The 16,012-nt window shown below is 35.2% G+C and overlaps 1 pseudogene; it reads right to left on the bottom strand.

The window, feature by feature from the left end:
• Positions 1-5,415: 5,415 nt before the first annotated feature.
• Positions 5,416-5,874, bottom strand: LOC149233702 (protein translation factor SUI1 homolog 2 pseudogene; annotated as a pseudogene).
• Between the last annotated feature and the right edge of the window lie 10,138 nt (positions 5,875-16,012).

Here is a 16,012-nt window from a genome sequence, read left to right on the forward strand (position 1 = left end):
GTGACCGACCTTACTTCTCTGATCCTAAGGTGAGAGGAGGTGGTCTCAAATGGATTCTTGATCCGGGGAAATTTAGAAAACGAAGACTTTATTTTCTATGTTCTCTCACACTGCGCCAACAGATGGATAACCTTTTCCACATGGTCCTCAAAGACAAACAAGTGGATAATTATAAACTTTTTGTAGGACGAGGATCTTAAACGATTTCTTTTGAATGTACGCTTCTACTTGGATTATAGTGTCATGTTTGAGCAAGGTTGAACAATATGTGGTTTTTGAATTTCAATATGAGATCGAGGAGCTCACTGATCCCCCTGCAGTCATAAATTCTCCAGTTATTATATTGACTGATGAAGAATTGGTTGGTTTCACTTTTTGACTACCACTGGAAATACTAACACTTGGTTTCCTGGAACTCTTGGAGGCACCCTTGCTGCCTTCCCTGGTGATATGGTGGTCAACACCATTTTTTTTTCGCCACCTGGCATAAACTCTGGTCTCAAATTTTACATCAGGGCGGAAAACGTTGGTTTCTAGCCTTCTATGCAAGTTTATAAATGGTGTTTTTTCCCTGAAGATGCATGTTTTTAGTTTTGGTATGCTTATGGAGCACATCTTGTAACATTGATATGATCTTTGTTAGGCAATGTGGGCAATGGACTATGGATATATTACGATGTCAATCTCTTGGTCTTATGGTTTTTATCACTTGGTTATGTAGCACCCAGGTTTCTAGTGTGTTATAGATAGAAACGATGCTTACTTTGTTTTACTAGGTTAGTCTTTTTGGGATGTTACTGGCTATATGCACTCAATGTAAAACTTGTTTTTATTAATAGAAAACATTTGCATATGCTTAAAAAAATAAAAAGGCTTTATTGATTTGATAACATGTCTATTATAATTTTCTTTTTTATTTTATTTTTTTAAATTATATTTTTTTAATAAATATTTTAAATATTTAGTTTCGAAGGTTAATATAATTGGTTGAGCACTTTAGTTATTGAGAAGGTATGGGTTCAATTTTCTCGACACTCTTGGGGTTAGGTTTTGTGATTGATCCAACAAAAAGTAATCCCTTGAATAAATCAGCCTAATACAACTATTCCATTAATGTAACGGTTATTGATTTTTAAAATTCATAAACTATATATATATTTTTATATTAAGTTTAATTATAATTAATAATAAATCTCAAAATTATAAAATACTTTAATGCCTACATGTATTCTCATATTTTTTTATTGACGCTAATAATTCTCATATAATTTTATTTACGCGAATAATATTTTAAACGGATTCACGGGATCAAGGATGCAAATTAGCTTTTACACCAACTTTATAACATAACATTGAATTCTCTTATTCTCTTATGTTAGCTTGTATTTCATGGTAACCTTGCGTTGTGAGCAAAAGGAGGAATGCATGTTCTCCATGATCTCAAATCAATCTGAAGCAGCGATTTTGGAAATTGATTTACAAAGAGCTTATGATTGCTTAGACTGGGGTTTTATCAGGTGTTTATTAGCAAAGATTGGGCTGAAATCAAATATCATAAATTGGATTATGGCATGTATTGAGAACGTGAACTATGCTGTCATTATAAATGGGATCCCTTCCCCTTTCTTCTCAGCAGAAAGGGGTCTGCGTCAAGGTTGCCCTTTGTCGCCGCTGCTGTTCATCTTAGCAATGAACTCTTTAAGCCTTCATATCAATAAGGCAGTTTCAGAGAACAGATGCAACCCCGTGAAGATTTGCAGGAACAACTTCATCTCGCACAATTTATTTGTCGATGATGTGCTTATTTTTGCAATGCTGTGCAGGATATCGTGGATATGTCTCAATGAAATTATTTATAGGTTTCAGAGTGCCACCGGCTTACAAATAAACAAGTCCAAGTCCATTCTCTACCACAATGGCGCCAATATGGAAACAGTGGAATGGATTTCTACCTTGTTTGGAATCGGTATGAGGTCAATTAAGGATGGATTAAATTATTTGGGTTTTCATCTAAAGGCAAAGGGTTACTCTAAAGATGATTGGCAATGGCTTATTGATAGATACTACAAAAAGATATTCGCCTGGGAATATAAGTGTCTATCTCTGGCTGGAAGAATCGTCCTAACTAAAGCAGTCCTATCGCAAGTTGCTGTATACTGGGCTCACATTTTCTTTCTCCTGGCAAGCATCATTCAGAAAATGAACAAGGTCACTGCAAATTTCATATGGGGTGGCAAATCAGTTCAAGGAAAATATCATCTCACTACTTTGGAAAAGATTTCTAGGCCGAAGACTACAGGTGGATGGGGATTATTGGATATGAGGACCTTCGGGAAAGCACTCCTGTGCAAATCTTTGTGGAGGTGTATCTTCGGGGAAGGGCCGTGGAGCACTACCATTAAAACAAAATATTTGAGAGGAAAAGGCATGGAATACTGGTTCCGGTTAGGGAGGATTGGAGCAATGAATGGCTCTGCCATCTGGCTCAGTTTCCGCAAAATAGAACAATACTTCTTAAGGAACCTGAAATGGTGCTTTCAATCTGGCACAAGAATCCTGATCGGAATAGATCCCATCATGAGTTGGCGCAAGAGCATTTCAATTCCCGAAAGGATCCTAATTTTCCTCCATAGAAAAGGTTTCTTCACGTGGGATAAGCTGATTGCAGGTTGGCAAGGCCCTCTCCCTGTATGGAAAACGGCTGAAGATCTTGGTATGTCGGAGTCTATGGTAAGTCTTTGGAACTCAGTCTGAATCGCACTGAGAAGCTGCGGTTTTATCCAGTCTAGGCCGCAGGATTATTTAATCTGGAAAACGTCAAACTCAAATTTACAGGTATGCGTAAAGGATATTTATATAGATTTGATTGGTTTGAAGCCCTTGTATTCTAATCCTACTTTCCCCTCAGCATTTTGGAAATCAGGATGCTCTCCTAAATTAATATACTTCTCGTGGCTGGTGTTTTACAATAAAAATCTGACCTGGGAGAATTTGAAGAAAAGGAAGTGGCATGGGCCAAGCAGGTGCCTGATGTGCGCATTAGAAGAGGAAACAAACTTTCACATGTTCTTTCAATGCAAATCTATTATGCAAATATGGCATGAATTGACAATTTTATATGGTTTCCCTCTTGTCTCTCATGCTACTACGCATGCTACTTTTGACTGGTGGAGCGGGGAAAGAGATTCATGGAGATCGTTCATTATTATCGTTCTATGGTGTGCTTGGAGGTGGAGGAAAAACATAATTTTCAAAGAAGCAAAGGAGCCTCTCAAGGATATATTACAACACATAATTCTCATCTACGACTCTGTCTCGAAAAAGTTTCCCAAATTGAAAGCTGTCAACAGAAATGGACAAGTTGTTTCTCTTTACAGGTCTTCGAGGGCCTTTTTTGATGGCGCCGCTTAGCAAAACTCTTGCGGCTGTGGGGTTTTCATAATTATGGACGAGAATCTTCAATATAGTCTTTCTTGGAATGTAGGTAAGGGCACAAACAACATGGCAGAGGCGAAGGCCCTTGCGGGTCTTCTCGCCTTCTGTATTTTTTTTGACATTCATTCCATCTCTATTTATGGGGACTCTAAAACCTTGGTCGATCATGTCAATGGTAAAAGCTCCATCAGGTGCCCTCACCTGGTGGACTGGATGGACAGGATCATGTTTTTTTGGGGACTTATGAGAGGGTGTTCCATTCAGCACATCTTCAGAGCATAGAACCAGTAAGCGGACTGCGTGTCAAAGGAGGGTCTTCAACTAGGTACAGGTTCCTGGTCCATGAAGGTAATATCTGGTGAGGAGTCCTTTATCATTCAGGGTTTTGCTATCCCTGGCTTTTAATCTCTTGCTTATGTCCTTCAGGTCTGCTTTTATTTATCTTTTTGGTCTTCAAGCATTTGTATGGTATGAATGACTATAACTATCTCTGATCATCTTCCTAGTTTCGCAGGAGGTGTCTAATATATTTGTATCTGTGTATGCTTTTGAGCTTCGACATCCTTCTCAGAGGATCTCTTCCTCTGGTTTTGTGTCATATGTTCTTAGTCTCCTCAATTAGCATGTAAATGTACTATCTGGAGCAGTTATATAGACTCAATATAATACAATTTCGCTTTTTCTTTCTGAGAACATGTATATGCGTTGACTTTATAACAGGTGGAACATTACATCATATGAATTGCAACTATTAGTAGTAAATACCTAGGATATTGGTATAGGCATTTTGATATGTTTTTACCTAAAATATTGAGTTGTTTCATTTAGATTTTTTAAAATCTTTATAAATTTGGAGTGCAAAGACCAAATGTACTCAAAACCTGAAGTGATCTCCTCTAATTATGGTTGATGTTGAAATTCTATATTAGATTTTTCTTAAAAAGAGGCATAGTTTTTTAATAATATTTATAAATTTGAAGTGTACAAAGAATGATTAGTTTCTCATATCTTATTCAATTTGATTAGTTGGTAGTGATTTTTTATAATCACATTCTTTTCAAACTAATTATAAAAATATTTGTTTCTCTCTTAAACTAATAATGGAATATATTTGTGCATTGAGTTAGCATATAAGTAATGGATGAAATATTTATATATACTTTATGAATATTATAAAGATTATTTGATTATAACATTTTTTGCTCGCGCGCAAGACATGAGTGAAGTCTATTCATGATATCATCTCTCATATAATCTTGAATACTATAAAGATTATTTCATTATAACATTTTTTCCTCACATGCATGACATGAGTGAAGTCAATTCCTGATATCATCTCTTATATAATCTTGAATACTATAAAGATTATTGATTATAACATTTTTTCTTCGCATGCATAATTAGAGTGAAGTCAATTCATGATATCATCTCTCATATAACAAAACTTGCTTGCAAGATCCTCGTTTCAAGTTTCTTTACTTGTAAGTATAATAGGTAATGTCGCCATGCAAACTTGTTGGTTTATACAACAATTTTTTCATATCACTATGGAAATATTAAAAGAGTTAAATATAAAATCATATCATATACCTTAGTTCTATACATAATTTTATATTATGTAAACTTTTATGTTAATATGCCTAAATTATCATCAATAATATTGTTATTCATTTGATGTTAACTATGACCTTAAAACAAGAAAACCACCAAAACCAAATTTGTATTGAAAAATAATGTGTTTTTTTTCTTCTAAATTCAGTGAATTGTCTAGTGTTGCATTCCAATAAGGTGCCTACAATTGTAATTACAGTTTTGAGTTCAAAATGAAAGTATAACAAACAGGATTTGCATTTCAGATGCCCATAATTCTCACATTATGAAACAAAAATGCCTTCATTCTCATATTGTAAAACCATTAATATATATTTATATCAACGCACAGTTACTTCGCAAGGAAGCACTAGACAACACTGTAGGACTACCATCATGTCTCGTTAATCTTAGTTCCCGCTTAAGAGGATAATAATCTAGCAGCACATGAAACACAACGCAACACATTGAAAAGGCATAAATGTGGAGCTACATGAGAATTACAACTTAGAATCCGTGAATCTTTATATTGTCCTTTTTCACAATGCCAACCTGTACAAGGAAATTTGAAACATTTTTATGTTGATCACTCTATAGCTGAATCACCCTCCCAAGTTCAGGATCTTGCACAACAGTGCCATTACAACAAAATTCTTTCTTGAGGTATTCGAGAATTTTTTGGTAGCTGAATTCCTTCCTTAAAACTTGCACAATTGTCAGACTCTTTCTACTATTGCGCTGTTGTATGTGCACATGCACATATTCTTTAGATCCAACACCTGAATCTTCAACATTTGCATAAGAAAAAGGATCACAGGTACTAGGAATCTGAACATCTGGATCTGACATGAACCTTGGTTGTTAGAGAGCACAAGAGGACGTGCAACTTCAAATTGTTCATTATTTAATGCTAATTCAAACAACTAAAAAATACATTTATGAGTAATGTTTTAAACCAATTGCACTGCATGGGGTGACGTTTGAGGGGGAGGGGGAGGGGTAGGGGGAGGAGGATTTCGTCCTTAAGAAGTTTTAAACATGGACACATCACATAATTTATAACTTAAATGGAGCACAACTTGACTGGACACTCAAGAGAGGAGTGGAGGTGGTGTGAATGCGAATTGGTTTTCGATAATCTAACCCTGTGCAAATTTGCTCGATTTGGTGTGGGTTTGGAAAAAAAAAATTAAGATGTAGATGACTGTTAATGGGTTACTCTGTAAATGATTTTGTAAGGACGAAAAAATACAACCTTTTTAATTCTTACAGGAAGAATTTTTATTTGCATATTGCTTGAAGGAAATTGACTCTTCTGGCCTCGATTAAGGAGGCAATCCACTATGCACAGGCCAAATTTGGCTACCATCTTGCCAGTAAGCTGAAAGGGAGGGCTTCCCCTCTCCATGGTGAAGAGATTCGTTTTGTTGGTTGTAATTATCTTTTCCCCCTTGGTTATGCTAGTGTTTTATTATATATTGATAATCTTGGTAGTGAGTCCTCTGTGCGGGGAAAATATGTTGGATTACTATGTTTTCAATTTGTGCAAGGGACCAGGATTTGGGTTATTGTCCAAACTCTATAGCCGAAGTCGATGTATTTTGGGGAGGTTTTAATTCTGGTTTGCATTGTTAGTGTTGACTTTGCTGGGAGTTGGAATCTGTGTTTTACAACTAACATATCGTTGGCATAGAGAAATTGACCCTTGGATTGAAATTTCTCTTGTTTGCAAAGTCCCAACCTGTATCTACATTATTGATGACCATCAAAATTTGATCACTGATATTGGGGGTTCTATTGGCTCCCAAGTTGCTCTCGCTAGAAGGGCACTCAGTTGAGATTGCTATTTCGAAAATAAATAAGGTTGGAAGAGCATATGCCTTTCTCCTAGATGGTGGAGTGTGGCTAGAAATTACTAGCTGATACAACTTGAGTGTTATCAGAAGGGGGATGCATCTTTGGAAGCTTGCATTATACAATGATTTTCCTACATGTCAATAATATTGGGATCAACTCAACTTAGCCAAGATTCCGCATCAACGGGCCATGGTTCATAGGAGGCAACATACTATCATTAGAGGGCCCAAAGGGGGCAATTTCGTAGGCACTAGCATTTGCAAGACTTTTCTAGACACTACAAGGAGCTGACTCTTGACCCAATTCAGGAAGAAATCACTAGCGCTAAGAGTGAGGATCCCTCTTGAAGATCCTGACTCTGAAAGTATTGTTTGAATGGATCCCTGATATAGGGTACACTAGAGGGCGTTTCAACTAGTATATGCAAACATAGATTTATATTGGCAGATGAAGTTCATTCTGGGGTGCACTTTAATTGAAAAACAAGAGCATAGGGATGTTGTCCTCCATTCTTTGGAGCAAATCCACAGCCACTTGAACCACATGGATCACATACTGGATAAAATAGAACAACACATTGGCTTACCTTGTAGAAATTCTCACTGTAGATCACCTAATAATGCAATATACTAAAGCAAAACACTTGATCTACTTCTACAAACAAACTTGCGGAAGCTTAATCGATTTTGAGCAAGATCAAATAGAACACACATATAATAGGTGAAGAAGAAATAATCACACATGAACATAGAAGAATACTCTGGGGAAAGCCTCAGCTAAAAGCCCCGATCTCTGTATTATCATACAAGTGGAAATATCTTAGGATTACACAAAGCTTTAGCTCACAAGCTATCCAACTCTCAGTACAATCCCTCACTACTGCTCATAGACAGAATAGACAATACATATGCCTTCCTTCAGTCCTCCAAGCCTCCTATTTCCTTATGCAGTTTCTCCTGGGTCCTCAAGCTGCCACTTGTGTGTAATAATCCCTCACACACTGCTCTGACCTCTGAAATAATTGCGCAATCCTGAAGGAGATAATTCCTTCTGCATGGATGAGTTTCCTATATAGGAAAATTCCTCCAACTAATAGTAAACTGTCCCTTCCTTTAGTCTCAACTGGATCTTTCTCTGAACCGACATGCATGAGTTATTTATGAGATAATATTCAGTTATTTGGAGAACACTAGTTGCATGCATGCATGCATTAACTGACTGAACTCACAATTAGTTCCTCCAACTGTTTGGAACTAATTTAACTGGACTTAACTCAATTAATTGAGCTAACTAATTACTCAAATACAACTCATCCTTATCTCTTTAATTAAGGGATAACTTCCTCAATCAAAGGGATAACTGTTGCATGTCTTCACAAAGACTTCATGTTTGATTTTCTCCAACTAATTAACTCAAGATGAATTAATTAATTATTTTTCAAACAACTAGTGAGATTAAATTCGAATTTTAACTCTCAATTTTAATTCAGGGACTAATTAAAATTGGAATATATCTTGAAATTCTATTTATAGCAATGTTATTTTTAACATTTCTATTTTATCATTCCTTGCTGCTATTTTCAGCACTGGTACCTGAAATGCTATTTATAGCATTTCTTGTTGCTATTTTCAACATACCTCCATGGGTAACAATGTGTAGCTAATTCAAAGCCTTCAAAATAATTTCTTACATGATTTCTTCGCTCCTCTGTTGTAACTCCCTTTAGTCAGTACATTTTGGGACATATCTCAAGTTACAACGAGTGTTTTGTATAATCTTTTTGCTTTTTGGCATATAAATCCTCTCTTTGGAGGATTCTTTTTTGGTTATGGTTAGGGCTTCCTAGTGAGACACTGACATGGACTATTTGGATTAGGATTTAAACTCTGGATTTTTAAGTTAACATAACATTCACCTTAAAAAATAAAAGTTTAAACCAACTGCATTTTTTAAAATTTTAAATAAAAAAATATAAATGAGATATATATTATTTTAATAAATGCAAAAAATATTAAAATTTTGTAAAAAGAGAAATTTAAAATAACATTAAAATTATTTTTTTCCATGGAAAAATCGTAATCTTTCATTAATATTTGAAAAATTACATATAGTAGATGCTAGAAGCATATGCAGTATTGGCTTGTAGCCATGTTTGTGAAATAAATACATCCTTTTGTCACCATGACTATACAAAAAATGGTGCTAAGTGTTGGTCTCATACCACGCAGGGTAGTAGCATAATATAGTCTATATAAAAACATAACTGAAATAATTACAATGACATTCACCACGCAGGGCGATAGCAAAATAAAAGTCTGTAGATAGTAATTGCAATGATATATACAATGGAAAAGATCAAAAACTGTATGAACAAAAACCAAAAAGACTAGGGCCTGTTTGCCCTATAATATGCCTGATCTATGTACGGCCGGTGAACATTAAAATTATATATACATATATAATCAAATTTTAATTTAAAAAAACAAAAAGTATTTTTTTTTCATTCACCATTAGATAGAATCTTTATCATTACATAGAGTAATTTTACTTAAGGAATAGTAAGTTACATAAACATTAACAAACATTGTTGTAACATATTAATATAAATTTTTTTTGATGTAACCTTGCATCAATTCCATAATTTTTTTAGCTTAGTTAGTTAATCACATTCTTGATAATATAAACATCACATCATGTCAAGAATCAACATCGTAAAAATGACACAACAAACAACCAAATCATTAGACATTGATATATCTTGGAAACCCCGTAGGGCGAAAACCAACAAACGTTTAATTTTATTATTAAACGCTCCTGAGGTTGTTCACCTCTCACTCAATGGCTTGTAAGGGAGTTTATCCCTTAACCATTGTTATATAATCTTACAAGAAATATCATTTAAATCATCTAGCTAAAGTTTATTACAATCACCGTGATATCATTTACCCACAAATAATGGATCATTGTGTCTTCCAAGCCCGATTCTTCCCATCAATGGACTATCCTGCTAGTGACATTCCTTCAACATGCATAGACCACTAGTCTATTACTTTCGATAATGTTAAACATATGTCGCAACCTTTTTCTGCAATTGCTACTTTCAACAACCTTTGATATTTTGATTAGATCAAATATTAATCAAACCAACAACAAATCTATACTAATAGTGCTTCAACATCTATTCATATGCATACACAAAATGTAACCAAAATATTGCAACATGCTTCCTCTAACAACACTTCTCATGCATTAATTATAAGTTTATAACTATCAAAGCATGTCAGAATAAATACACATTGCTATGATTCTTCTCACACAAGTAGACATTCTTTTCCAAAGGAAATTCACCGTAACCATCCATTTTCTTTTAAATGATACTAGCATCTTAGCTTTGATTTATGTGCATGTAATTAGATAAACTTATTCAAAGAAAGTTAGCCCCTCAGCTATTTCTTTGTGCATGCAACTAAGTAATCTTTCCAATACAATAATTATTATTATTATTATTATACATGTAAATGCATGTCCCTTTCCAAGAGAAAGCTAACATAATAGATACTACTATCGTGCATGCAAATGCAAGTCCCTTTTCCCAAAGACATCCTTTCCAAGAGAGAGTTATTTACAATGTCCATTGTACATGCAAATACATGCTCTGTTCTAAAAGAAAATTAACGTGATAGTTGTTATTTCTTGCATGCGGATATATGTATTTTTCCAAAGGAAAGATAATGCATTTATTGCATGCAATTAATTGTTTCTTTTCCAAGGTCTAACATAATAATTATTCTTCTCTGCATGCAAATTCATGTTTCTCTTCAAAAGGTCTAACACAATAATTATATTCTCCTCTGCATGCAAATACATAAATACATTTTTTCCCAAGAAATCTATCATAATTATTATTCTTTTCATGCAAGAACTACATAAATAATTGAGCACAAAACATGTTCATATTAAAAACACTAACACATTAACTATCTTTTTATGTTCATAAACACCTATTCCTTTCAAAAGAACTGACATCGTGGCTATTGTTTCGTGCACAGGTTCTTTTCCAAAAGAAATTGTAAGAGTGATTATTTCTTGTGTGCAATTATATATTCATTTTTCCCAGAAATTAAAAACATAGTAGCCATGTATGCAAAAACATGTTTTGTTTCCAAGAATTCTAATGCATAGTATATAGTTTTCTTACATGCGAACTTATCTTTTCTCTTTCAAGTAATTTGTATGAATACAATTTATATAAAAATGAATATAAACAAATTTAAATAATCATAACGATTAATTAAATACTCATTAGTTAAATGGGAAGGCATGTCTAAAAGACATGGCCATTCATGAAGGTCACCTTCTTAGTTATATAAGCGGGCCCTCATTGTAACATTCATCACTCTTGTACATTTATCTTATTAATAAAAAATATTATTTACAATACATTGTGTATTTTACATTTAAATCACAACAAGCTCTAAGTTTTGTCGCTTTAGTGGTATCAAAGCCATTCAACCCCTTGGATGTTATTCACTGCTCATTCTGCCATTAAAGCTCAGGTCCTGAAAATCATGGAATTAAGTGAATATCATAAATCTAAACTATTAAATGAAATTGGAGAAGCATTACAACAAATACACCAAATAAAAAAAATAAATTGCAGAATCATTAAAGGCTTTCAAAAAACTAGATTCAACACCTATAATGAAAGTTGACATTGACATGAAGGAAACTAACATTAAAGAAAGCTCTAACCAAGAAAATGATGTTGAATGTGTTGATTTAGGATCTCCTTAGGGTGACTTAAATAAAGTTGATAATCAAAGTGGATATATGACAATCAATGTTGAAGAACATGATAAAGTTGCGGAAAAAATGTTGAAGAACATGACAAAGTTGACGCTGAAAGTCGGGAAACCATTAATTCTGATTTAGTTAAGTCGATATCCAATACAATTGATATGGAGTAAGAAAAAGAGGAAAATACAATATATATATATATTTTAGCGGTAGTTGTATTGAGGTAGGTCAATTTAAAAATTTTGAATGTGTAAAGGACCCTATGGATCACTCTTATCAGAATGAAACAAGACAATATATCAATAAGCGAAAATGGATGAAGAAAAATCAACAAGAATGGAACAATCTTGAAAAACACTTACTAGATACAAATTTTGTTAGAATATATGAGGATAAGTTGGACTTGTTGAGAGTTGTGATTGTTGGAGCAACTGTGACTCCATAACAAGATGGAATTTTATTCTTTGATATTCATTTTCCATCCGAATATCCTGATGTTCCACCTTTAGCTTACTACCATTTTGGTGGGCTACAGTTGAATCCAAATCTATATGAGAATGGAAAAGTGTGCCCGAGTATTTTAAACACATGGAAAGGCAAAGGAAGTGAAGTGTGGAACCCTTCATCATCAAGACCCAAAACTAAATACAGACACAAACGTCACCATCATCAAACCCGAAGCCAAATACAAAACCAAGACGAAGAGAGAAAAATGCCTTGACCTCCTACGCAACATGAGCATAGAGTGCCTAGGCACTTCTTTTGCCCCATTAGCGACACATTTATGAAATAACCTGTTATCGTTCCCTCAATGCAAGAAACATGTGATCTTGAGGCCCTCTGCACTCGCAGGATGAACACCCACACTTTCCCCTTGAAGACCCGGACGAGCTGTTCTCCATCTCAGATGACAGATTTTCTCAGATGGCAGATGTCTGCATGGATTCACAAATACGAACGAAGCCCTACGCTGACCACTTCCACCACTCCGCCCTTCACATCTTTCATTCGCACATAAATCGCACCGTGCCCCAATCTCGTTGACTGTTCCTTGTTCGCTCTGCCTACTTCCCCGTTTCGTCCAACCACCATCCAACGAATGTTCTTCTGACTACCTGTTAGTGATGATAACTGACACTCCATGCTCGAGTCCACCATCCACTGTTTTTATTGACTCCATCATCTGTCCTTTTTTTTGACCCCCAAACTGTCATAACACTCACACTTTTTCTCCCGTACCTTTTTATTATGCAAACTATTACATTGTTTTTTAAGGGTGGTTCATGGACACTGAGTGGCTGCTACATCCACGGTAAAATCTATGTAGATCAACCCAAAGGGATCTACTCATCAACCAAACTAGCAAGGCCTAACCACAAGGGCGTCGAAGAGATTTGACCCCATGACCTCCCAATAAGCGAGGTACTTAGAAACATGAATTTGATCAACTGAGCTATCCCTCTTGGATTCAAACGGTTACATTTTTATATGTAGTTATAACTATATAATTATGAAGCTTAATAATTATCAATAAAAATAATAATAAAAATTGAGAGGAATTTGGATAAAACCTAATAGTACTACTTATACATGCCGAAATGATGTGGACAAAGTGAACAAAATAAAATAAAATAATTTATTTGTTAGCAGTTTAAGCTTCGAGGACAACTTTTTGAAGAGAGGGTTAAATACTCATTAGTTAAATGAGAAGGCATGTCTAAAAGACATGACCATTCATAAAAGGGCACCTGCCTAGGTATATAAGTGAGCCCTCATTGTAACATTCATCACTCTTGTACATTTATCATTTATCTTATCAATAAAAAATATTACTTACAATACATTGTGTATTTTACATTTAAAACACAACAAGCTCTAAGTTTTGTCGCATTTGACAATATATATATATATATATATATATATATATATGCAAATAATATATTTATTTTCAAGAAATTTCAAACGTAATAGTTCTATTTTTTTGTTGTTGCATACAATTAATTTATTTCCTTTCAAGATATATCAAACTTTACTAGTTCAATTTTTGCGCATGCAAATAATTTATTTTTTTTCCAAAAAATATCAAACTTAATAGTTATAATTTGTTGGCATTATGACACAGGTTTGGCGCTATGGCATAGGTGTTGTCATTGATGGCAACTCACTCTGGTGACAGATGTCAGTTCAGGCTCTCAGAATGAAGGAAAAATATATATACGCGGGTTAATCGTGACCAAGCCGCGTATACACGCGGTTTAGATGTTCCAAAGACGTGTATGCGTATACACGCACTTTCACGCAAAGAAAAGCGCATATATTTGGGAGAACTTATTTTTGGTCCGTGGTATTTAGTCCTTGGTATTTGAACCTATGGTTTTGGACCATAGTATCTCGTCAGATGTGTTGATTCCAAGTATTGGGTCCATGGTATTGGTTTGTTATGGTTTTGGACCATGGTATTGTGAAAGGCCTTAGACTATAAAAGAGGAAGGAGATCATTAGGCAAGGATCATCTGATGTATTGAATATCTGAAGATGTGCAAGTGATTGGTTTGTGTGGCTGGATCTGAATCAAGGAGGAACCTGAGCATTACAAGAGAGATAAGTTCTATTGATGGGTCGAGATCTCAAGGCTTGAATGGTAATATCTTTTGGGAATTGATTTGTTATAATCAGCGCATAATTAGATCTATAAATCTGACAATCTGATTATAACTGAAGTCTGCTTAAGTGTAAAGGGTGAATTGTCTTTTATAGATCTATACGCAGGTTCAGCTCTGAAAAGGCACGTATACACGCATGTTCAGCGAGAGAAGAAAGCGTATACACTGGTTGACCTTGATTCAGCTGCGTATGTATGCAGGTTTATACACAGTGAAGTAGCGTACGAATCTTGAAATATGTTTTAGCTGCTTCTGTGGATTTCTACAATGTTCTGGGTTCAGCATTTGTGTCTGGTTACTAGTATTGTTTTTTGATTACAACATTATGAGAAGTTACTGGTTGATCCAGTAGTTCTTTGTGGAAAGGAGATTGGTTGATGCACATATACTTGATGTTTGTTTGATATTCATGGATCTAGTCTGAAAATTGATGAAACATGGTCCTTGGAAGAGAAGAGAAGGTTACAACCTTTTGTAAGTCAGCACCTACGTACTAGTATCTTAGCTAGTACAAGAGCCAAGGGGGTTGTAGCTCCCTTCCAGAAGAAGCTGGAGAACGAGAGAGGGTTGTAGATCTCTGCAGGTTGCAGCTTGCGTACTGGTATAAGTCTGCACCAGTACAAAATCATTGTAAAAAGAAGTTTCTAATAAAAGAAGATAGAGACGAATTGCAGCAAGTGGTTTTCACCCACATTGGGTTTCCACCTTATATCTTGTGTTCTTGTGTGTGGTTGTCTTCTACTCTGTTTTTTTTTTACTGTTCCTGGTTACTGTTTATATGACTCTGATGCACAGATTAATGATCAACCTCTGTAGAATACATTAAATTATAAGTCTGCATGGTATACGCTAGTTTACTTATCTGAAGTTGCGTATATACGCGGTTTGCTCTAACTGAAGTAACGTATATGATCTGGGAGTAAAATAAAAAATATTTGACTTAATAATACTGATTCACTCCCCCTCTCAGTATTATTTCCAACAATTGGGATCAGAGCAGGTCCTTCAGAAGAAGCTTGATCGCTTGAAGGACGATCTATCATCATGAGCAACTACGAGAGAGAAGCCTCGATCAGGCCACCAATTTTTGATGGGACCAACTTCGTCTATTGGAAGGTAAGAATTACAACCTATCTTCAATCTCTTGGTACAGAAGTATGGGATATCATAGATACAGGGTACACTTTTCCATCAACAACTCCTACAGATCTGGCTGAGAAGAAGCAGTATGAAACAAATGCAAAGGCTGTTAATACTCTATTAGGAAGTCTATCTCAAACAGAATTCATCAAGGTTATGCAGCTCAAAACTGCAAAAGAAATATGGGACAAGATCGTTCTGAGCTATTTTTATAGACAATTTTGTGCCTTACAGCAATAAGCATGAATTGTCAATAATCCAAGGGATCCAAAGTTCCCTAAACATGATGTTCCTACCCCTAGAGGAACAAGGTCAGCAAACCAACAGCTCTCAGATCAGTTCTCCACCTGAAAACACTCAAAAACAAGCAATCCTGAAATCAAAGCAGGTGCTCCACTAGGCTTCTGCGCTGAAACACAACTGCTCCATGGTGTACCTGCGTTGCAAAGCAGGTAGAACAAAGCCCACCTGCGTTGGGCGAGTTTGGACATGTGGCACAGTGAGTCATTGCTTTGGAATCTTCCAAAAAT

The sequence above is a fragment of the Pinus tabuliformis genome, chromosome J (assembly GCF_031772625.1).
Source record: "Pinus tabuliformis cultivar Carrire ecotype Pingquan chromosome J, CPIR1, whole genome shotgun sequence".
Taxonomy (NCBI): Eukaryota; Viridiplantae; Streptophyta; class Pinopsida; order Pinales; family Pinaceae; genus Pinus; species Pinus tabuliformis.